General features: G+C 41.1%; 1 protein-coding gene across 9 annotated transcripts in view; it reads left to right on the top strand.

The window, feature by feature from the left end:
- Rbms3 (RNA binding motif single stranded interacting protein 3) overlaps nucleotides 1–24,203 on the top strand; it is a 1,220,120-nt gene that overhangs the window by 314,223 nt on the left and 881,694 nt on the right. The window lies entirely within an intron of this gene.

The raw sequence follows: 24,203 nt of genomic DNA, 5'->3' as shown, positions 1-24,203 counted from the left end.
GCCTGTACAGTTGAGCAGTCTCTTTGGGCTGCCATAAAATTGACTTTGAAAATAATGTTGGACATATCCATGTCATACAGCAGACGTCTTAAAATGGGAAAAATCTAAAACTTTAGTAAGGAGAGGTCAAGACTGTGGAATTCAATAGAATGAACTTTCTTATTGTCCTCCGGTGTTAAATGAGAGGTGATTTTAATATCAAGAATATTTGGGCTATTTGTACAAGAACACTTTTTCTCTGTCTTCCCTCCTCCTCTCCTACCCCTTCTCTCTTTTCCTCTCCTGTTATGTAAGTGTATCAGGAAGCTTTCTCAGGAAACCCAAGGAATCTACCATGATCTTGATCCTATTAGACTGCTTGCTGGCTGATGGAGACAGCAAAGTTAACCTGAAGCATTTAAAGCTGCACAAAGACCCAGGAGTGTTGGGCATCCAGCCTCTCACATCTGTGACTTCTTTCCCCATGCCATGCTCTCTGGCAACCCGGCCTATTTGCCATGCTCTGTGAGGAACCCTGTCTCAAAAACTAGAACTGAGAGCGATTGTGGAAGACACTTGACATTGACCTCGGGGATTCACACACATGTACACACAAACAAACCTGTACACATGCAACCATACGTGCACACATCCCACACTTGCACGGGCATACACTCATACACTCGCTCGCACTCACATGCATCACACATATGTATATCAGATGCATGTAGCTGTGTGTGTGCATCCACACACATGCACACTTGCACATACCGCTACTTCTTGAAAAAGTGCTCCTGCCTGTCCATTCCAAGAGTGTGTTCAGTGTAGTGTCTAAGCCCGTATCATCACCTGCAAAGTAAATGAGAGGGAGAAGCAACAGCTGACTGGGAGCAATTAGCAGAGAGCAGCCCCATCTAGACCTGTCACCTCGTGGGCCCTCCTCTCGTTCTATGCCATCCCCCAGTTTAGGAAAGGAAATAGAACTTCTATCTACATTCTGCTTGCTGTCTTTCACAGGTCTGGGGGTTCATTATAAATATCCATTGTACTTGATAACTACACTATAGTGAAGATGATATTTGCAACAATTTATTTGTATGTTTTTACTTTTTTTTTTTTTCCGTCATCTCACCTGAATCCGTAAATAAAATTTCTTTTCTTTAAGCTGTTGACTCTTAAGATACTTGGTTTTAAGAGACCCTGCAAAGTAATATTCCATCTTTATATTTCGTTAAAGGAAGATACACAAATGAGGGGTTTAAAAATGCCTTTCGGCTTTCTCTCCTGCGCCAAAGTTGGGAGATGTGTCAGTAGTACAGATGTCAACAGTGGAGAATTAGAGTTTTGTTACTCAAGATCTTTTCTCAGGCAGATGTGTGTGTGTAAATGTTCCTTACCTGTTAACTATGATTTGTCTTACAGGGGAAGCTTTACCTGTATGCAAAACTTAAAGGTGGGCTTTGCATAGATTGTCAGCAGTAGACAATTCTGAGAGTCCAACCCTGTTCAGAAACTATGATCTAGATACTCAACTTTGTGTGAAGACAAAGTATGCTGGCACTTTCCTTTCAAACTTGAGGGAATTCTGACTGGAACTATTTTTCATTCAGGAGTTTCTAGAACAGAATATCTTTCAAACATTCTTTCTCATGTGTATATTCTCCCCAATCTAATTGCTTATTCCCTTATCCATTCAAGAAACTATCGTATGTGCCATGAAATCTATGTACGTCTACATTACAGTTCCCCTTGAGAGACTGTCCCATTTAGTTTCATTTTAGTTGCTATGATATTATAACCTGGCAAAAAGCAACTCAGGGGGGGCTGGGTTTATTTGATTCACAATTCCAGGTTGCCTTCCATCACTGCAGGAAAGATAAGGCAAGAACTTGAAGGGGTGAGTTACCCATCCAAGAGCAGAGAGAGAATTGATACCTGTATGCCTAGTACCCAGCCTGCTTCCCTCAGTCTCAGAGTTCAGAAGTCAAACCCAGGCAAAGGTTGTCTGCAATCAGTTGGGTCTTCTCATGTCATTTAGTGCAGTCAACACAATCACCCACAGACATGCTCCAGGCCAGTTTGATCTAGACAATTCCTTGTTGAGATTCTCTTTCCGGGGGAGTCTAGACTTGTGTCCAAGTTGACGATTAAAACTAAACATCACATTGTCCTTTCAGAAAGTCTATTATTGCAGTAATAGCTCACTTAGATTTCCAACCTGGATTGAAATTACATAGGTTTCTATAAAGTTTTCTAAACCATGTTCCCCAGACACAACAACTCAATGCTAATGAGATTGCATGCATGTGGGAATTTCTTTCTTACCCTTTAGGTTATCTGCTATTGCATAGCAGAACACAGTCCTCATTGAAAATTAGCTCATTACTACCTCTCCTAGTTCAGGCTTGACTGGGGGTTCCTTTGTGTGGTTCCTGTGTCATCATTCTTGGATAGCTGCAGTTAGAGAGACAGGGGTTGCATTGTCTGAATATTCCTTGAATCTGGATATTTGTGTAAATGGCAGTTGATGGTGGTGTTGGCTGAGCTTTCATCCATGGTTACCAATAGGCCCCTTGTGTGTATTTTTTTTTAAAGTCCTAAAACATATTTTGACAATTTTTTAAGTTAAATTTTATTTAAATAAAAACAATATTATTTTACATACCAATCCCAGTTTCATCTCCCTCCTATCTTCCTATTCCCCACCTGACCCTTCCAACCCACCCCTCTTCCACTCCTCAGGGAGCATGAGGCCTGCCATGGGGGATCATCTAAGTCTGTCACATCACTTGGGGCAGGACCTGGGTCCTTCTTTCTCCATAGGGAATGGGTTCCCAAAGACCATTTGTGCAATGAGGGATAAATACTGGTTCCATTGCCAGAGGACCCATAGACTACCCAGGTCCCCCAACTGACATCCACATGCAGGGGTTTGTTCTTTTGCTGGTTCCCCAGCTGAGAAACTGGGGTCTGTGAGCTCCCACTTGATAGGCCAGTTGTGTCTGTGGGTTTCCCCATCATGGTTTTGACCCCTTTGCTCTTCACTCCTCCCTCTCTACAACTGGATTCCAGGAGTTCATCTCAGAGCTTAGCAGTGGATCTCTGCTTCTGCTTCCGTCAGCTACTGGATGAAGGCTCTAGGACGACATTTAAGGTAGTTATCAATCTCACTACAGAGAAAGGGCATTTAAGGCAGCCTTTCCACTATTGCTTAGATTCTTAGCTGGGGTCATCCTTCTGTATCCTTGTACGTTTCCCTGGTGCCAGCAACTGCTCCCTCTATTAAGCTATCTCCTTCCTTGCCCTCCTTCTCTGTTCTTCCCCCTACTTGACCTTCTTGATTGCTCATGTTCTCCACCCCCTCCCCTTCTCCGATTCTCTTTCTCTTACCTATCTCCCCTTCCCTGCCATGCTCCGAATTTACTCAGGAGATCCTGTTCCTTTCCCCTTTTCTGGGGTCCATGTATGTCTCTCTTAGGGTCTTCCTTGTTTCCTAGCTTCCCTGGGGTTGTAGATTATAGGCTTGGTATCCTTTGCTCTAGGTCTAATATCTACTTATGAGTGAGTACACACCATGTTTGTCTTTCTGTGTCGGGGTTACCTCTCTCAGGATGGTTTTTTCTAGTTCCATCCATTTGCCTGCTAATTTCAAGATGTCATTTTTTTAATCACTGAGTAGTACTCCATTGTGTAAATGTACCACATTTTCTTTATCCATTCTTCAATTGAGGGGCATCTAGATTGCTTCCAGGTTCTGGCTATTACAGATAATGCTGCAATAAACATGATTGAACAGATGTCCCTGTGGTATGAGTGTGCATCCTTTAGGAACATGTCTAAGAGAGGAATTGTTGGGTGTGTGTTATTTATACCTACTTGGTTTTTACAGGGCTTTTGAAGAGAATATTCTGGAAGGGAGATTCTGAAGTGAGCAAGCTAGGGGACTGTAGGGTGTTCCATGGTTTCTAGTGACGCCTTGGTAGTCCCAGGGTGTCACTTTTGCTATAGTTTTATGTGTATGTATATTTGGTTGTTTATGTATGCGTGTTTTAAGGTGTGTGTGTGTGTGTGTGTGTGTGTGTGTGTGTGTGTGTGTAAGAAAGCTCAGGACTGCCCTCTTCTCAAGTAGAGTGAAATTAGATTCCACTCTTAATAAAGGCACATGGGAATTTGTGAAGAAAATGAATTACAAGGCCCCCTTTGCTAATTATCCACCAGTTTCTCCAAATGCTATAGGGCACTGAGATTCTATGCAGCACTTTCATATAGCAATGAGTCGAAGTGAGCATAGGAAGATAGTATGCAGAACTCCCTGCCTTGGACAGACACTTTCACCCAGTGATGGGAGATGTCATTCTGTAAATATGTTCCTCTTATTGGTCAATGAATAAAGCACTGTTGACAAATAGGAAGACAAGATAGGTGGGACTAGGAGACAAGGAGGATTCTGGGAGATGTAGGAGGAGATTTAAGATGTAGGGACTTGAGAAGAAGGTCCGCACCCTCTCTCTGGTAAGATAAGACCATGTGGAAACACTTAGATTGATAGAAATGGGTTAATATTTAAGATAGAGCTAGCCAATAAGGAATGCTAGTAACAGGCCAACAGCTTTATGTCTAACACACATCTCCGTGTGTTATTTGTGGCTGTGGGTCTAAGCTGCAGGGAAACTGCTTATAACAACCCATATGAATTAGGATGCCGAGTATGCAGTGCTAATAGAGACACACTTCTTTTCTTCAATTTTATTATTGTTTATAATTGTTTATAGATGTAAGTATCTGGAAAAATATGCAGGATAGCATGTTTCTGACACCATATAAGACAGAGTTCTACACACACACCTACACACAGGCTTGCACACACACACACACACACACACACACAACTCACCCACACACACGTGCACACACACCATTCTGAAAATCGCTTCATTGTACCTCTTGTACTTTCAGTTGTTAAGTCTAGCAACATGATTAGCAGACAATGCACTCCTTTGTTGCCAGTACTGTTGGACTTCTTTTTCAGTCTCCTTAATATTGCTACATCCTTGAGTTTAGAAGAAATGAACATAATGAGAAAAGCCAAGGTTTGAGAGCCAGAGACCTCTTATTTCACATTCTAGCTCTACCATGGACCAGGTAAAAAACTGTCTTAAAGTTGTAAAGTATTAATTAGTGAGGTGCTATTTCACCTTCCCTTTGCACTTGGGTGAACCACCTGGCAGAATTGCCATTTGCTTTCAGGAGGTAAAGTGTGAGCACCAGGCTCTGAGGTTGACTGCAGCAGGCTTAAAGCCAAAGTTAATGCTAACTCTCTTATGAGAATGGAGCAAGAGAGGAATGTCCCTTAGCTTCTTAGCCAGTGTCAGTTCAATGAGAATGTCAATAGGTAGGGATTTAGGTGATTAAAAGAAAATTCTTACAAGAGGTACTAGGAGTAAGGCTCAGCAGGAGCTCCCTTGCCTGGCATGCATGAGGTCCCAGAATCGGTACCCGGAATTGCAAACCAGATAAATTCTCAGAGGAGGACGGGGTTTAATAAGTGGGGTGTCATTTTAGAGATGAAAGTTTGGATGCAGATGACAATGGGGAAGAGAAGTTGTTTCAGATGATCACAACAGCTGTGTCAACGCTGAAGACTGATGTGGGTTCTTATGTCATGTGTCCCAGTTACTCACAAGTAGCTTCTCTTGATTTTATTGGTATGCATAGCAATACTTGTAAGCAGTGTGTTCCTCAAAAGCCATTATAGTATTGTCTCTCAGGAGAGTCCTATCAAGATAAAAGGGGGCACAAGCTAAAAGTGAATGAATGGCAGGAAAGCACACCTTGGGTATACCACGACCATGCAGGGAATGTGTTCTAACAAACACTGTGGTGGATATCATTACAGCCAGAAGCTGAGGTTCAACTTGATCTCCAGTCACAAAGCTAATAAAGGCAGGCATGATCCTCCCTGCCTACCCACTCTTATTGGCTATAACCTGGATCCCCAGTATCTCACAGGTCTGATGTTGGTTAACATGTTGGTTACCCATGACCCTTACTTTGGAATGACATATTCTTTTTCTTCCCTGAGTTTACCATTTCCTTCTTGAATACTATATAGCTTGATTAGACACTTTGGAATCTCTCAAGACTTGACTTGAAACTTCTTTTCCATTTCCTTCCTTTTAACTGAAAAAAGAAAAGTTTTTCATTCAGCATGGGGTTCATAGTGGAGTGTTATGACAAGTTATATGGCAAAATACAAAGGACAAATGAGACATACTTTTTTCTTCTGCCATTTACTCAGATGCCACACTTTGGGGCTGCTTGTCCTAAGCTAAACCATGCCCGAGTTTCTGCCTTTCTTGGCGTGTGTCATCACAGTTCATACGGTGTTGTCTATCTTCCCACACGCATGTCACAGCTGCATCTTCATGGGTGTGCTCATCTGTCTGCTTTTCTGCACTGTGAGGTTTTAAGTTCCCTGAATTACCAGTGAGACAGGAAAATGGGGAGGAGAGTGAGGTCTGGCAGGTGTTTAATATGCATGCAATCTCTCTGTAAGACTTTCTTCGAATGGTGGCCCTCTGATGTGCAAACTCTTGCTTCTCAAATGCCCCTAAGATCAAGTCTGACTGAGACTCCTGACCCATGGGTAGGAAGGGCCCGTGTCCCCAGTAAGAAGATGTTATAGAACATGGGCCTTCTTTCTTCACCAACTCTTAAGATGAAGTCATCAAAGTCTTAGAGGGGACAATGAGGCAGAGTAAAAAGACAGAAAACCTTGGGGACAGGAGAAGAAAGAGGAGTTTTAATAAATAGTCCAGATGAAGCCATGTATCAAATACTGTCCTGTTGCTGTGACAAAACACCATGACCAAGGCAACTTACAGAAGGACACATTTATTTGGGTTTACAGTTAGGGGGATGAGTCCCTTGCCATCATGGTTGGGAAGTGTGGCATCAGGCAAGCATGGTAGGAGATCATCAAAGAGCTCACATTTCAAATCACAAGAAGAAGACAGAAAGAAAGAACTTGGAGTGGATCAAGGTTTTGAAATCTCAAAGCCTGTCCCCGGTGATGCACTTCCTTCAGCAAGGTCACACTTTCTATATCTTCTTAAACAGTACCACTAACTGGGACCAAGTGTTTAAATTAAAGAGTTCATGAGGGAATAGTCTCCTTTATAGCTCTTTGCAGCAAATTAAGAATGCTTGCACAATTAACAACAGAGATTTGAGGCCGTTCAGCCTTCCCAGCTGTAAATCTGCAGATTTTAGGACTCTGAAGAAATTCTCCTTTACAGGAAAAGGACATGTACTAAAATCCTTGTCAAACATTGGTGGGTTTACATTTTCAAATTATAATTCCATCCAAGGTATCTTTAGAGCCTTCTCACTTTTTCCTCTTAAAAAGGAGCTGCTACTTTTTAGAAACACTTGGAGATGTAACTTGTGAGCTACCAAAAATGGATTACATGGTATAATTTAATGCAACCTAGAGTCACCAGAGAAGAGTATCTCAAAGAGGGGTTGTCTACATTGGGTTTACCTCTGGACATGCCTGTGTAGAAATGTCTTAATTAACTGATGTGGGAAGAAGACATAGACCACTGTGAGTGGCATTATTCCCTAGAGAGTGAGTCCTGAGCTATACAGTAGTGTAGAAATAGAACTGAGCATTAACAAATAAGTTAGTGTGTATACACATTCATTATTCTCTGCTCTTGGCTGTGGATGTGACATGACAGTTGGAAGTTCCCATTTTGGCTTCCCTAGATCATCTGTCACCCAGAATTAAGCTGGAATAAACACCTTCTTCATCTAGTGGCTTTTCATCAGGGCATTTTCACCATAACAACAGCAATGATACTAGACTGTTTGGTGAATACCGAGACAATTAATTGCTCATTGTCCCTTGAGGGGCATCCACACTTGGATGAACTATACTTCCTGTGACTCTTTTGCAGAAGCCTACACCCGAGCTTTGGAGTATTTTCTTTTATTTCCCTGACACCCCTCTTTCTTTTAACCCCTATACTTAAAGCTGATATTAAAAGGCACTTAATAAAAGTCACTAATTGGTCATCATATCAGTTATGCCATGACACTGTTCTATAGCAAAGCCACAAATCCCAGTGGGTTGAGGCTCTCCTCGGCCTGTTCAGGTGGGGGAACAGTGGTTTACAGGGTCGTGTGGATGGTCAAGGTAAGTCAGGAGTAGGCGAAAATGGTATATGAATAGGGCTGTATGGAAAAGTACAGTGATATTTCCACTCTCTCATAATCAGTATACATCTTGACTGATCATGCAAAAAGACGCCATTATTTATCCTTCAATGTATGGATTAAAAACAAGGTTGACCCCAGATAGCCTATGTGATTATTCTGGGTTCACAGAGCTTTTTCTTGAAAGGGCTGAGAGCTGAAGTCTTTGGAAATGTGTTCATCGTTCAGACATAGGCTCCCTTACTACCTTTTTAGAGCCAGCTTAGATCTTGGTTCTGCCATCTCTGGCCACATAAACCACCCTGCAGTGCAGCCAGAACATCTCCTTCATCCAACATACCTACAAGCATTGTTCCCGCCTCTTGATCTGTCAGCCTCATATCCAAGTTGAATGAGTTTTGGGACTATGACATTCATGAATGGAAAGGTCACTGGCATAGTTTTTGGAGGGGTATGGTTCTCCTTTAGCCACATGGAGCCCCCTTTGCCCCTCATCGTGGTGAATTTCTATTGTTCCTGGGTGGTTCCATTGTCACTGATATATAAGGTGTTGGTAAGTGCTTTATTCATGGACAGGTTCCTCTTTGATATCTGCTGTGAGTCAGAGCAGATGAGTTTGCCATTTTTGAGGGACACTTTCCTTTTCTAACGTTTACTTACTTTTTGAGAATTTTATGCATTCAAAGACAGCCTTTCCTCTTCCACAACACCCCCCTATGTCCTCCCACACCTCTCTATCCACCAAACTTCTTGTTCTTCATCTCTTAAAACCATCAGCAACAACAAAAACCACACACACACACACACACACACACACACACACAGTGTGGAATCTGTTTTATGTTGGCCATCTAGTCTTTAGCATAGAATAGAGCCTGCCCTGAAGTTTTCACACACGCACAGGTGGTAACATACCAGAAGAAACCATAGGGTTCCCTGGAGCCGTAGTTACAGGAGACTGTGAGCTGCTTGATGAGGGTGCTGGGAACCCAACTTTTGTGTTCTGTAAGAATAGCTGAACCATGTCTTCATCTGCTTTAGTCTTTATTTTCCACCATTTGCTTGAGGCGCGATTCAGTGTTTTTCTGCTGTGTCCTACAGTGGATATGTACCTTACGCTTTATAGACTTGTATCTATTTCTGACAAGTGTGGGTGATGCCAACATCCTGTATCTTTCTCCATCACTTCCTTTTTAGTCTGTCTGTGTCCAAATATTTAAATTTTGTTCTTGTAAATAACACATTTGGCTTTGTAAAATGTGTCACAATCTATTTTATAACATTTGCATTTAACAAAAATATTGATGTTTCCTCCTCACGTACTTTTTTTCCCCTTCATTGTTTTCAATGGAGCATTTCATGACTGGATTTCACCTGCTCTCTTTGTAGAGTAACAGTTTACCTTGCAAAGTTCTGGCTATTCTAAAGTGGACTTCACATTAAACCGCATCACAGCTAGTTTATGTATTAGTTAATTTTCTCATCGCAGTGACAAAATGTCCCATGAAAGCAACTCAAGGAACAAAGAACTTATTTGGGTTCCCAGTTTGAGGGCAGAGTCCATCACTACACTACAGAGAAAGCATGGCACCATGAGCTTGACGGAGCTGCTCGCATTACATCAGTAGCCAGGCAGTGGAGAGAGATGGCGCTCATTCTCACCCTGTGGATGGCGCTGTAAGGATTCAGGCATTACGCTGGCCTGCCCCGTCACCTGGCAGAATGCACTCAGGCAATGCTCTGGTCAGACCAGGGTTCCATGAGTACTAGTCTGCAGGCAGGTATAAAGGACCCCTTTAAAAGGCAGACCCCGCCCACTTACGCTCTCCTTTGCTCTCTCTTTTGCTCTCTCTTGCCTTCCAGCTCTCCCTGTCCCTCTCCTCCCTCCCTCTCTCTCCTCAGTTTTGTGTAGTTGCCCATAGTTCTTTGTACATGGTTGAGACATGGTTGAGACCTTGTGATCTTTCCCTCTCCCACACTCCTATGTCTATTGGTGTTTAGGTCTTGTTTCTGCATCCATGTCGATCCAGGTCTTGGGAAATGGAGAACGAACAAATGATTTACCAAGTCAGCATAATTCCTAGCTTCATTAAAAAATATTTATCTTTCTATTCACAAGTTAAGTATAGTTCTCACCCCTCATCAAAGAAACTTATCTTTGCAACAAATAGAGAACAATACAGAAGTCTATAGCACATCAAAACTGCATAGACTGGAGCTGATGTGGTACCCAGTCCCAACAGATACATCTCCAGCACAATTGTACCTGAAGCTCAGGAAGCACTCCAGAACAGGGGCTGCAGGATTGCAGAAAGGGAAGGGGGGAGAGGGAGGGGAAGGAAGGGAGGGAAGGGAGGAGAGAGAAACAGAGACACGGACAGAGACAGAGAGGAAGGGAAGTAGAGAGAGAGAGAGAGAGGAGAGAGAGAGAGGAGAGAGAGAGAGTCCTAGAAGTTCCAAGAGGCTAAACTCTTACTTCTTTGGCTTATATAGATATTAAACAGATATTAAAACTATTTGTTGCATTTATCCGTAGTTCTCTATAAACCAGCTTGTTTCCTTGTTTCTCCTAAGGATATTTTTCTAAAGTTTTCCATAGTATCCTTGGTATTCATTGGTATTCATTCTCCTATCCTGTGTCTCTAAGACTGGGGCCTAATGCCTTGCTACTGGAATGTTCTGAGGCATGTTTCAGACCCTCCTGCCCATTCTCTAATTGCATTCATTTATCTGGTGATGTAAATGAAATGTCTTACTTCAGGTAAACCACTAATAAATTTTACCATTGTTTCTCTAGATAATTCCATTGGGAAAGATTTACTAAACTCGTTACACACACCCTCTTTCTGTCTTTACCCACATTCAACCTGTTGACCAGCATCCGAGTTCATCCCGTTGGTGACATCTCTTTTGGGATGCGGTGGTTTTGGTTCTTATCATCTCTTTTTGATATTTCTCCTTATGTGATACCTTTGATGAATATTATCTGTTGCTTCATTGGAGCTATTCTTATTGCATGTTTTCAAATTCATTTTCTAATAATATGTAAAAACCTAGGTCCAGTCTGACCCTGGTCCAGCCGCTGCTTTCTTCAGATGGAGATTTTGTTTCTTGATTATGGCTTGCCATTTTTTGTTGTTGTTGTTGTTGTTGTTGAAAGATGGAGATGTTGTGTTTGGTAAAAGGACCCAAGGCAAATAGGACTTTAGAGTGAGGATTTATGATAGTCTGGGTTGTAATTGGACTGTGTTTCTTATTGTTACAGCTGTGGGCACCAGTGGCTTCCCATTCTTCTAATGTGATAGTTTTTTCCTCCTCTTTACTTTGGGCTTCTGAGGGTTCCCTCCATAAAAGGGGCATATATATATATATATATATATATATATATATATGTATGTATGTATGTATATGTATATGTATATGTATATGTATATGTATATATATTAATATTATATATATATTCTAATATACTAGGAATGGGTGAGCATGCTGTATTCTACCTATCTATCTCTCTTCATTCCCAATCTCCTTCCTTCAGTTTGTCTCTCCCCTCTCTCCCTGCCTTCTCTCCTCTTCCTTCCACTCCCCCCCATTTCTTTCTTTCTTTTGATAAGAGTCTCACTCTGGAACCCTGGCTAGTCTGGAACACTCAATGCAGACCAGGATGCCTTTGGAGTTATAGCAGTTCCCCTGCCTCTACCCCCTCAATGCTGGCATTACAAATGTGCACCGCCACACAGCACCGCATCTGTGATCTATTTGTTTTCAGGCTTCTAGTCTGTCTCCGACAGCAGCACTTACAAATGTCCCTGTGTGTTGTACATTCCTCTACCCCAGCTCTCCTACCTATAATATTAAGAATGCATATGTTTATTTTTATTTATTTTGCTGCACTGACTCATCGCCTCTCTGTCACCTTGTTGATTGCCTCATTGGAGTAAGAATGGGAGTTGGGTAGGATCTGCAGAGGGGAGGAGCCTTTCCCACAGCTGCATGCCTGCCCAGTCTTTTCTCTACAGATCCCTGATGTGTCAAAAAGGCTCGAGCGTGGCTCACAGTCTCCCCATGCCAGAGTCCTACAGAGATTCTCATCCCTTGTCTTTACTGAATTGTCTGGTGTGGTTCTGTGTATCTAGTATATGGAAGTATGGGGACTCTTCCGCCATTGGGAACCTGGAAACCCATTGCATTTGAGATAGTCTGCAGGCAGTCTCCTAAATTCTTTCCTATTGTCCAAATCTTCCTACCAGTTTCTGGCCTTTGTGGCTTCAGCTGCAGGGAGTGCAGTCTTGGTTATGTCTCTAAGATGCGCATCTGACTCCTCCAAGTTTGCAGAGTCACAAGCTATCCCACAAATACAATTCTCTAATGGAAGCAAGAAAATTATTTTTTCTAGATGTGTCCATTGAAAGGATGAGAATAATGACTGTCATGTCCTTTGCATCTTAGTAAGTGTATGAAAATATGTGTGTATGTACATGTGTGAACTTATAGATGTACCTAGGCACACATCCACATCTCTATTTAATAATCCCTACTGCCTTAGGCAAGTTTGAATTCTACTAATATGTTAGTTTCACTGTCTTTGTACAAATTTTTGAGCTGGGATTTCACTATGCTGCCCAGGCCATCCCAAAATTCTCAGCCTCAAATGACCCATGTCAGTAACTTTGGGCAGACTTCCCTTAGCCTGTGTCTCTTGCCGTTTCACCCAGAGGACACTGTTTCTAGTTGCACACATTGTTCATTAGGTCAGGCATCAAATGAGAGAGCAGAGGGTCAGATCCTGTGCTGGAAAAAAGAAAGCCCCATAACAGTGCTCTTCCCTGCCTTCACCCCGCCTCATCTCCACCCACACACATGGGGGCGCTGTTTGCTATAAAGTAGGAAAACCACAGATAGAAATAAAACACCCTGGCCAGGGCCAAGCAAGATGTTCCATGAACAGCGCTGCTATTGAGAGGGGATGGGAAGGCAGTCTCATCTTTGACTCTCTCTCTCTCTCTCTCTCATGTGTGTGTGTGTGTGTGTGTGTATACACGTACATGTGCATCTACATGCAAGTATACATGTGTGCATGTGTGTGTGTGTGTGTTTCTCCGTGTGTAGATCAGTGATTAACCTTTAATATCATTCTACTGGGTTGTTGATACAGTGTCTCCATTGGCCCAAAGCTCATCAAGAAGCCTAGGGGGGGGGCAGCAAGCTCCTGGGGGTCTACCTGTCTCTACCTTCCCCATGCTGGGGTTTCAAGTTCACATTGCCTTGCCTGGCTTTCTTATGTGAGTTCTAGAGGATCACATCCAGGTCCCAGTGCTTGCTTGGCAAGCACTTTCACAGCAGAGCCCCCTCTAGCCCCTGTGATAAGCTGAATTCTACATACAATCTACAACAGAGAAAGGGTGTTTGCCATTTGCCTAGGAGCGATGCTCAGGTAAGAGAGAGCATTGTGTGACAGTTATTATCAACCTGGGGAAATCTGAGAAATGAAATAAATAACAAAGACTCTTCTGGAAAATGCTACTGAATGGTGGTTTAGCCAAAATCTGATACTTGGTATTTCATGGGAATTTTCTCTAACAAGAGTAAGTATTGAGTTTATTTCACAAGTGTCTCAAGAGTCCTTATCCTTCCAAGGCATTATTACTTCTCCAAAGCAAACAGTAGAAGAAAAAAAAACTGCAGGCTATAAAAGGGCACTGTGTGTGTGTGTGTGTGTGTGTGTGTGTGTGTTTGCACGCCTTGAAAGTGAGCTGCACTTGTGTATTATGTACACAGTGAGTCCACATCTTGAGTGTCTGTGTAAGGGTGCAGTGAAGGGTGGATAGTTTACTTTAGGCTGCTGTTGAATCATGGAGATTGGTAAGATTGCATTGCATTACATTGTCGATGTTGCAAAATCATTCCCTCTGCACAATCTGTTAATGAGAGAAAAAGAGAGGGCAATTGAACGAAATTCACTTGATTTCAATGAGCAACTCCTGGGTAATTTTCACAATATTTTAAACAAATATACCATTAAAACCTTGCATCACATCTCTTTTACCCAACTCCTTTCATCACCTTTACAATTTAAGTTATAGAATTACCACAACCAAATCACCCACTTTAAAATTCTTGAAGGCATTTTGACTACAAAGTCAGAACAATCATGCCAATGACTTCAATGGGTTGCTAACACAGTAGGGAAGGAAAGAGTAGGCTCTTTTCAATAGAGATGCGAGTCAGGGTAAGTTTTAATTCTGTTCCTGCCACACAAAGGCTTTAATGTTTCAAAAGTCAATAGCTGTACCCTTACTCATTAAGTAGGGATTAAAATACATATTAGACTTATATAAAACAGCAGAAATGATGATAAAGTATGATAGTACATATAAAATGTAGAGTCTTCTGAAATTCTGGCCTACTTTGCATATTTAGCAAGTGGGAATTTTCTTTCATATACACATATATGTCATATTTACATACACATATGCCAAAAGGTCTGGTGATGGAACCTGGGGTTTCTTCACGGTAGGCAAATGCTCTATCACTGAGCTATTACACATCTCCCAGCCCTGAAAGTTCCTTTTGAAAATTTCCAGCAATTCTCTCTGGATAGGTGAATGGTTTGCATGGCATTAGCTTATATGAATACCATTCCTTGCTTACTCGTGGTGAATTTCCTATATGTCACCACATGGAAGTGAAAGATAAAGATAAATTAATGGGTATATGCACAGGTCCTGGCAGGGGTGAGGTCTGAGAGGCTCCAAAATAGCCCACTAAGCACTCAGAACCCTAAACTATAGCTATTTAACAGATGAGCCTTGCCAGAAAGAGGATGTAGAAGAGATGCTGTCTCAGAATGAGATGTTGGTCATGTGGGTACACACTGCTCCGGAGGACACTCATAGTCAGTGGAAGACACCTCTGTTTCCTTTTGAGTTCCCGAACTGAGTGGGTTGGCAGAAAGGGGGCAAAGCAGTCATGGATGATAGAACACAATGCTCTTGCTTGCTAGGCTAACAACTCCAATTAGGTAAACAGTCTTGTGATATGAGCATTTTAGATTTGTGAACGTTGTTTTCTTTTTATTTGTCTTTTTGAAATTATATTTAAATTAGAAACAATCTTATTTTACATGTTAATCACAGTTTCCTCTCCCTCCCACCCTCCCATGCCCTCCTCTGACCCCCCCATCCACTCCCCAGGGATGGTGAGGCCTTGCCTGAGGGATCATAAAAATCTATTGAGATGTCTCTATTTAGTACTGTACCCCACTTTTTAATTGGATTATTTGGTGTTTTGTTGACTAGCTTCTTGAGTTCTTTGTATATTTTGGACATCAGCCCTCTATCAGATGTGGGGCTGGTGAAGATCTTTTCCCATTCTGTGGACTGCTATTTTGTTTTGCTGACTGTGTCTTCCACCTTACAGAAACTTCTCAGTTTCAGTAGGTCCCATTTATTAACTGTCAATATCACTGTCTGTGCTACTGGCATTATGTTCAGGAATTGGTCTCCTGTGTCAATTCATTCAAGGGGACCTCCCACTCTCTCTTCTAAGAAATTCAGTGTGTCTAGATTTATGTTGAGGTCTTTGATTCATTTGGACTTAAGTTTTGTGCATGGCGATAGATATGGACCTATGTGCATTCTTCTACATGTCAGCATCCAGTTATGCCAGCACCATTTATGGAAGATGCTTTCTTCTTTCCATTGTATAGTTTTAGCTTCTTTGCCAAAGATCAGGTGTTTTTAGGCGTATGGGTTAATATCAGGGTCTTCAATTCGATTCTATTGGTCTACCTGTCTGTTTTTATGCCAATACCAAGTTGTCTTCATTACTGTAGTTCTATAGTAGAGCTTGAAGTCAGAGATGGTGATGCCTCCAGAAGTTCCTTTATTGTACAGTTTTTTTTTTTTTTTTTTTTTTTTTTTTGGCTATCCTGGGTCTTTTGTTTTTCCATATAAAGTTGATTGTTATACTTTCAAGGTCGGTCAAGAATTCTGATGGGATTTTGATGGGGGTTGCATTGAATCTTTAGATTGCTTTTGGTAAGATTGCCATTTTTACTATGTTGATCCTACCTATCCAAGAGCATGGAAGATCTTTGCATTTTCTGCTATCTTCACTAATTTCTTTCTTTAATGACACAAAATTCTTGTCATACAGGCCTTTTTACCTGTTTGGTTAGACTTAACCCAAGATATTGTATGTTGTTTGTGGCTGTTGTAAAGGGTGATGTTTCTCTGATTCCTTTCTTAGCCTCTTTATTGTCTATACATAGTAGAGATACTGATAGTTTTGAGTTAATCTTATATCCTACCACTTTGCTGAAAGTGTTTATCAGCTGTAGGAGGTCCCTGGTAGAATTCTTCGAGTAAGTTGTGTAAACTATCATATCATCTGCAAATAGTGAGAGTTTGACTTCTTTCTTTCCAATTTGTAGCCCCTTGATCTCCTTTTATTTTCTTATTGCTCTAGCAAGAACTTCAAGTACAATATTGAAGAGATGTGGAATGCGTGAACAACCTTGTCTTGTTCCTGATTTCAGAAGAATTGCACTGAGTTTCTCTCCATTTAGTTTGATGTTGGTTGTTGGTTTGCTGTATATTGCCTTTATTATGTTTAGGTATGTTCCTGTTATCCCTGATTTCTCTTTATCATGAAGGGGTGTTGAATTATGTCAAAGACTTTTTCAGCATCTAGTGAGATGATCATGTGGTTTTTCTTTTTCAGTTTGTTTATGTGGTGGATTACATTGATGGATTTTTGTATGTTGAACCATCCCTGCATCTCTGGGATGAAGCCTACTTGATCATGGTGGATGATTTTTCTGATGTGTTATTGGATTCAATTTACCAGTATTTTATTGAATATTTTTGCATCAATGCTCATGAGGGAGAGTGGTTTATAGTTCTCTATCTTAGTTGTGTCTTTGTGTGGTTTGGGTACCAAGGTAAATGTAGCTAGCCTGGTAGAAAGAGTATGGAAATGATCCTTCTGCTTCTGTTATGTGGAACAATTTGAGGAGTATTGGTATTACCTGAATGCATTTGGAGACATGTACTTTAAAGAGAAAAATTACAATGAGGTCATGTGTGTGGGATCAATCCAGTATGATCAATTTCCTTATAAGAAGAAATGAGGACACAAACTCATCCAAAGGGATGACCATGTAAAAAATATGGGAAAGAGACGACTGTTTATAAGCCAGGGGTGGAGAGTTCTGAGAAATCAACCCTGCTAATATCTTGAACTAGACTTCTGGCCTTTGGATTGTGGGAAGCAAACATAACTACCCCCTTTATATGATTTGTTCCTTGAATTAATTAAGTGGTTTCCATACTGTGGTTTTTGGGCACATCAGTTACCAGGCACTCCCAGCTTTCTATGTCTGTGTCTAAAACAGTCTTAGCAGGTACAAGAAGTTGCTATTAAAAGCAAAAGCACACAGAAGTTGAAGAAGCAATCCCAACCCTTGATCCAAGAATCTAAGTGACTAGGGCCCAGCATGGATAGGGTTTGCCCTAGAGTTTTTGGTTGCATACAAGAGAAATCATCCCTCAGAGGTCAAAATAGAAAATAAGCTTATTGAATCATATTAATCTCTTTATCACTTATAAGAAGCTTGAAAAATATCTTCCAGGATTACATAAGAATTAACAATGTTTGGAGTGATGGTTAATTTTGATTGACAACTTGATTGGATTAAATGAAAGCCTACAGAATCAGGGAGGCACACCGTCAGGTCTATTTATAAGGGCATTTCCAAAGAGGATTAGTTGTGCGTAGATGATTCACCATGAATGGTATCATCTCATGAGCTGGGGATACAGACTGAGTACAAAATGGGGAGGAGAGTTTTCAGCTGAATTCCAACATTACCTCTGTTTCTGGTCTGCTGAGTGTGAGGAAGCAGGTACAAGAAGACAGTGCCATTGCTCCCTTCTCTGTGATGGACTGTGTCTCCTCAAACCATGAGCCAGGTGAAAATCTCTTCACTGTTAGGTCACTTCTTATGAGGATTTAGGTCATGCCAATAAAGTTGGACTTTACATAGATAACCTATCGGAATTGGCTCTGAAGAGATGCCATGGTGGGTACCATTACAAGACTTTAAGCAATAGGGCTGGTGTTCTGGAAGTAATATACATGGAAGGAAGGTGAGGCAAAGCCTTATTTGTCTATCTTCAGTTCACTGTTTGGCTGTGTCATATCTGGTAGCCATGCTCTTGGATTTGATGGTCCTGAGGAGAGTCAAGACTTTCTATAGACAGAGGCCCTCTACATCACCCCAGAATGGAAAGGTGGGGGACCGTGAAGAACACTCGAAGCTTCAAGATTTCCAACATGCTAACTCTCTACTGGAGATGATCTTTAACACAAGGCATGCTATTTTGATGGGTTCAAAGGAAAGCCACAGTATAGATGACTGTTGGCTTACAGTGTTTGATTGTAAGCATTGGTCAAAAGCCAATAATACATTGTAGAGGAAGGAGGTTTGCTCACTACTACACTTCCCAGAAGAGGCCATGCTCACTTACACATGCTTTGCTGGACATATCTTTTAGTTTTGTTTGATATTATTTTAGGCACTCTGCCATCTCTCTCTGGGTAAAAGTCTCGTTCTCTAGTTCTCCACTTTGTGCTGTGCAACTCTCCAAATGTGATTTCCTTTTTACTTCTTACAAGCGAGCAGATGTCCTTCATGTGTGGCCTTCTGGCAGTATTGTATTTTTTGGCATCTTGTTCCTACGAATGTTCCCCAACGCTTTCTTTAGTACATGTATGAGATATAGAGAGTATGAGTATTTGTTGTTTTCATGAGTGTTAGGTAATGCCATTGAGTATGTAATACCTGCCAGTTTCAGGAAACCATAGTCACTCTGAATCTACCTGTTTTTTCAATCATTTTAAAGTCCTCTCCTATATTGATCCCTCACCATCATATAATCCCAGATGTTTTTCATAACAGGCAACAGGAAGGTTTTCAGGAGAAAAAAGTAGACACTGACCTGATCAAACATCAAATTGTAACTTAAAGAAATTTTATTCTTAAAAATATATTTGTATATATATTTATTTACTTTGTGAAACAGGGTGTTACTCTGTAGGTCAAGTTGGCTTGAAACTCACTATGTAGCCAGGCTGGCCTTGAACTCAGGCATTCCAGAAATACATGAAAATGATTTTGATGAATCTACATAATCTTGGCACCTTGGCATTAATGGACCCTTACATTGAGTGGTGCTATCTGGCTATGATATAGTGCTTACACTTGGAGAAGAAGAAATTCCAACCAAAAATACTTGAATCTATATTGTTGGCTATGTATGGTATTTTGAATGTAATTTGCCCCATAATCTCATAGGGAGTGGCATTGTGTTGGAGTCGTTGTGGCCTTGGTGGAGGAAGTGTTTCACTGTGGAGTCAGGCTTTGAGATTTCCTATGCTCAGTCTACTCCTGGTATCACAGTTGATTTCCTGTTGCCTTCTAATCAAGATGCAGCCAGAACCATCTCTGCCTATACATGGCCATGCTTCCTTCCTGCCTGCACACTGCCATGCTCCCCACAATGATGAAATGTACTGAACCTTTGAAACTGTAAGCAAGTCACCCCAATTAAATAAGGGTTGACATGGTCATGGTATCTCTTCATAGCAATAGGAGCCCTAACTAAGACAAGTTGGTATCAGGGACTGAGGTATTATCGTAATTTGGCTGACCATGTTTTTATTTTGAGTAAAATAGTCTTTGGTAGCTTGTATTAGGAAAGCAGTGGGATGCTCTGAGCGCTTCTTAATGGACCATACTAGTAGGAACATGGAAGACAGTGGTAGTGAATGTGATTTGATGAACTGGGGGTATCAAGCAGTTTAAGAGGAGAAGAATCCTAGTATGTGGCCTAGAGCCGGTCTTGTGATGTTTTGTTGAAGAAAGTGGCTGTCTTTTGCCCTTGTCCAAAAAGTCGGCTTGAGACTAAGTGAAGATTTTGGGTTAATTCTGTTGGCAGAAGAAATTTCAAAACAGCCTAGATGTGTGGTTGTTAGTGTTAACTCTGTTGTGGATTTATAATGAAAAGGAGCATGCTGAACAAGGAAAAATATTTGAGGAGAAAAAGATCACCAGAAAATGGGATAGAGATAAGCTCTGTGTTCAAAATGATATGCAGATTAAGAAATAAAATAAAGAGAGTGATGATCTCAGAGCAAGATCCCACCCATCTAGGTTTCCAATTTGTGAGAAGGAATTAAAGGAAAGTTTAGAGTTTGGCATGGTAGTGCATACCTTTAACCCAAGCACTGCTAAGGCAGAGGCTGGCAGATCACTGAGTTCAAGGCCAGTCTTGTCTGCATATCTCGTTTCAGGACATACAAGGTTAGGCATAAAGGTAAAAATAAAAACAAAAAACAGAAAGCTGGTGAAGATGTAATTGGATAAGGGGGCCATGTTTCAGCTCCAGTAAGTAGCAGAACTTAGCAGCACTGGCCACATGGTTCTGGCTTTACCATTAAGGATAGAAGAAACAGGTTATGGAACTGGCTGCTGAGACTAAGGAAAGCTATTGAGGCCAGTCATGTGTCAGGGATGTCCCCGAATGGAGGCCAAGTAAATGGGCCATTGCATGAAGCTGTGAATTTGAAGCCTGGATTGTTTTGGAGAACACAAGATCTTAAAGATGCCAGAGTGTGGAACACTTGCCAAGAAGAGCTGACAACAGGGAGTGGAGCCCAATAAAGAGAAGGGTGTTGAAGTCAACAAAGCTGAACAGAGTTGGAGAGCTGAAGAATGTTTTGACACCAGACATGCAGAGTTTGGAGTTTGCCCAGTTGGTTTTCAGCCTTGCTTTGGTTTGATATTTCCTCAATGTGTTCTCTTCCCTTTATTTTGGAATGGTAACATATATCCTATGCCATTGTACTTTGGAAGCATGTGATCTGCTTTTTTATTTTGATTTTTACAGGTGATTACAATTAAGAGATTTATTAATCTAACCCTCACTATGACAGTATGTATAGTTTCTAGTTATAACTGTATTTATAACACAAGTGTTAATATACTAAGTAGATGTCAAAATGGATCAAATTAATGATCCTATTGAGTATAAGAAATTAGACATCAAAGATATTAGCCTGTAACTTTTGGCACATTGAATAGAGAAGAATGATGTCCAGGCTATTTTTATGTAAGCTTGGCACAAGGTAAAGTCATCTGAAAGGAGGGAATGTAGTTTAACAAATTGTCTTTGTAAGATCAGGATATAGGCAGGCAAGCCTATAGGACATTTTCTTAATCAGTGATTGGGGGGGGGGAAGGCTCAGCCTATTGTCAGCCTATTGTGAATAAGGCCATCCTGGGTTGGGTAGTCCTGAACTCTGTAAGAAAGCAGGCTGAACAAGCCAGTAAGCAGCACTCTTCCATGGCCTCTGCATCCGCTCCTGCCTCCAAATTCCTGTTCTGTTTGAATTCCTGCCCTGACTTATTTTGATGATGAACAGTTAGTTATATGTAAGTATAAACAAAACAAACCCTTTCCTCCCCAACTTGTTTTTTGTTATGATGTTTCAACACATACTTAGACAAAGGCAAATTATCATGTATAGTTGTATTTAGAGGTGCAGTGCTGGTGTTTCTGAGAGATATAAATTAATTCCCAGAATAGATAAAAAGGGGGAGATGGAAATGAGACATCATAGAGAAAGAGAGAATTAAACAAGCAAGTTGACCTTCTCTTTGGTTTTTTTTAATTTCATGTCAAGACCTTCGCATATGGGTGCCACTGCGAGTATGATAGAGATGCTTGGGGAGGGGGAGGTTCTAGAAAAACTAGAAAGCTGTGTTCCGTGTTAGCCAGGCTAATCTATGTTGTGGTAACAGATCCTGAAAGATCCCTGGCTTAATTTAGTCATCAAGTATTTTTTCATGTAGTTATGATACACCGTCAACCCGACAACAGTAGTCAATAGTTCCTTCTGAGTGATCCCCAAAATTACTACACTGTGGCTACGCCATGTGCAACAGAGGGTTCTGTCACAACCTCTAGAAAATAAGAGAGTTTGGTGGTTGAAGATTTTTTTTAATTACTTAAACTATTCTTTAAAATAATTTACCATGTTATTACCATGTAATTACCAATAATTACTGTGTTACGGACTAACAGTGAGTGAGGTAGGCCCTGCCCCATCTCATTAATGGCTAGTTGTGTTCTCCTAAGCTCTGAAAGAGGACATGATGGCCTTATCTCAGCTTCAGATTTCTGTTCTGAGGGGGAAATAACATTGTGTTGGCATTCAGTTTATGTATGATTAAGAACTGTGCTAATAGTACAAGGAAGGCATTAGCCCTCAGATAGCCTTGAAGGAATGTGTTAGCCATAGTTGTTCTTAATAAAGTTATTTAGTTCCTGACAATAAAACTCTCAGTGTGAGTGTAGAAAAGAAAACAGAGGAACAGTAATAATTGCAAGCTGCCCCAGAAGAGTTCTCTGCCAACATTTGACACATCTTAGCCTCTGCATTTCCATTTACTATTTGTAGCATCATTGAACTCCCTGGGCTGAAGATGTATGCTCTGTGAGTGATGTAAGGGCATTGACATAGTCTCTTTGGTACCCGTGCTCCTGTCATTAAGCGGTGGCATCAGCCCTGCCCCCTTTCCTTGCATATCAGATATTTGACATAAACTCTGTAACTGATAAAAAACTGTTGAAGGTCGAAATCTCACGTCTCCCCTGAATTGGGGTTTTGTGGTATCAGTATCTGTTATCTCCTCCGGCTACCACGTATATATATTCTCCCTTTTATTAAAATGTGTTTTTGTTTTTTGGAGTGATTTCCGCCTTGATCATCATCCCACTTTTCCTCAAAGTGTTGTTGGACCCTGTTTAATTTTAAGATGGTATTTGCATAAGAACAAATCAAAGGCTATTATTCTGTGAAATGGGAAAGTAAAATGTGACTCAAAGTTTAACCTAGTTAGTGGGTATATGTTCAGGATGTGAGCATTCTGCCTCTGTTGTTAGCTATTCTGTGAGAAGAATGTGCTGGAATCTAGCACTCCATTTTACTTCTCTGGTATGCCTTAAGTTAGTCACCTTTGTCTCTGATCAGTGACTTTATTATCTGAATGGGCCAAGAAGCAGCATCCATCCAGCACGTCAGCTGTGAAGATGGAATGAGAACATGCTTGACAAGTCGTTCACACCATATATTCCATATTTTGTCCACAGATGTTAGCCATCATTATAATAACCATGATGGATGCTGCCATTTCCTCAACTATCAATTAACTGTCCCATAATTGTTTAATTATTCATATGTTACACCCCCTGCTCCTTAACTCCATTTCAATGGACAGTGAGTTAAAATTGCACTAGAGAACCAAATTTATCTCATGCCAAGCCAGGGAGGTGGCTCAGTCTTCACAGTGCTTGCCTGGTAGGCACAAGGACTCAAGCTGGATGCTGAAAACCACCTAAAACATGCCAGGCATGGTGGCACCATGCTTGTTATCCCCACAGTCAGGAGGCAGAGATTGGCAGATCCTGGCTATTCAACATAGCCAGTAACATAGCCTACGTAACAAGTGCCAGGCCATTGAAAGACACACACAGAGACAGACACAGAGTAGGGAGGGGGAAGAATGACACCTGAAGACACATCCTTCAAAGTTGTCCTCTGTCAAAACTGCATACATGTGTAGACACATATGTACCCAGTATTCCTTCACACACACCACACACACACCACGGGCAGTGTGGGGAGGCCAATAACTAGCCCAAGTCTTTAAAAGTAGCAAAGTTATTCTATGCATAGAATTCAAGTATCATCATTGACTCTTGAGTCTAATATTAATTTGTAATGATACTTTTGTTTAATTATGTATTTTATAAATGATCCAGTATTTACTGTGGCATCTACTATGCACTTAATTAAATGCTGAACCAAACAGCATATTTATGCAATGAAATTATAAGCCCTGTTCAGGAAGAAGCACCTTGCTTCTTAGGTTATTT

The sequence above is a fragment of the Phodopus roborovskii genome, unplaced genomic scaffold (genome assembly GCF_943737965.1).
Source record: "Phodopus roborovskii unplaced genomic scaffold, PHOROB, whole genome shotgun sequence".
NCBI classification, from domain to species: Eukaryota; Metazoa; Chordata; class Mammalia; order Rodentia; family Cricetidae; genus Phodopus; species Phodopus roborovskii.
Note: the sequence above shows the minus strand (reverse complement) of the source record. Positions and strands in the feature narration are given on the sequence as shown.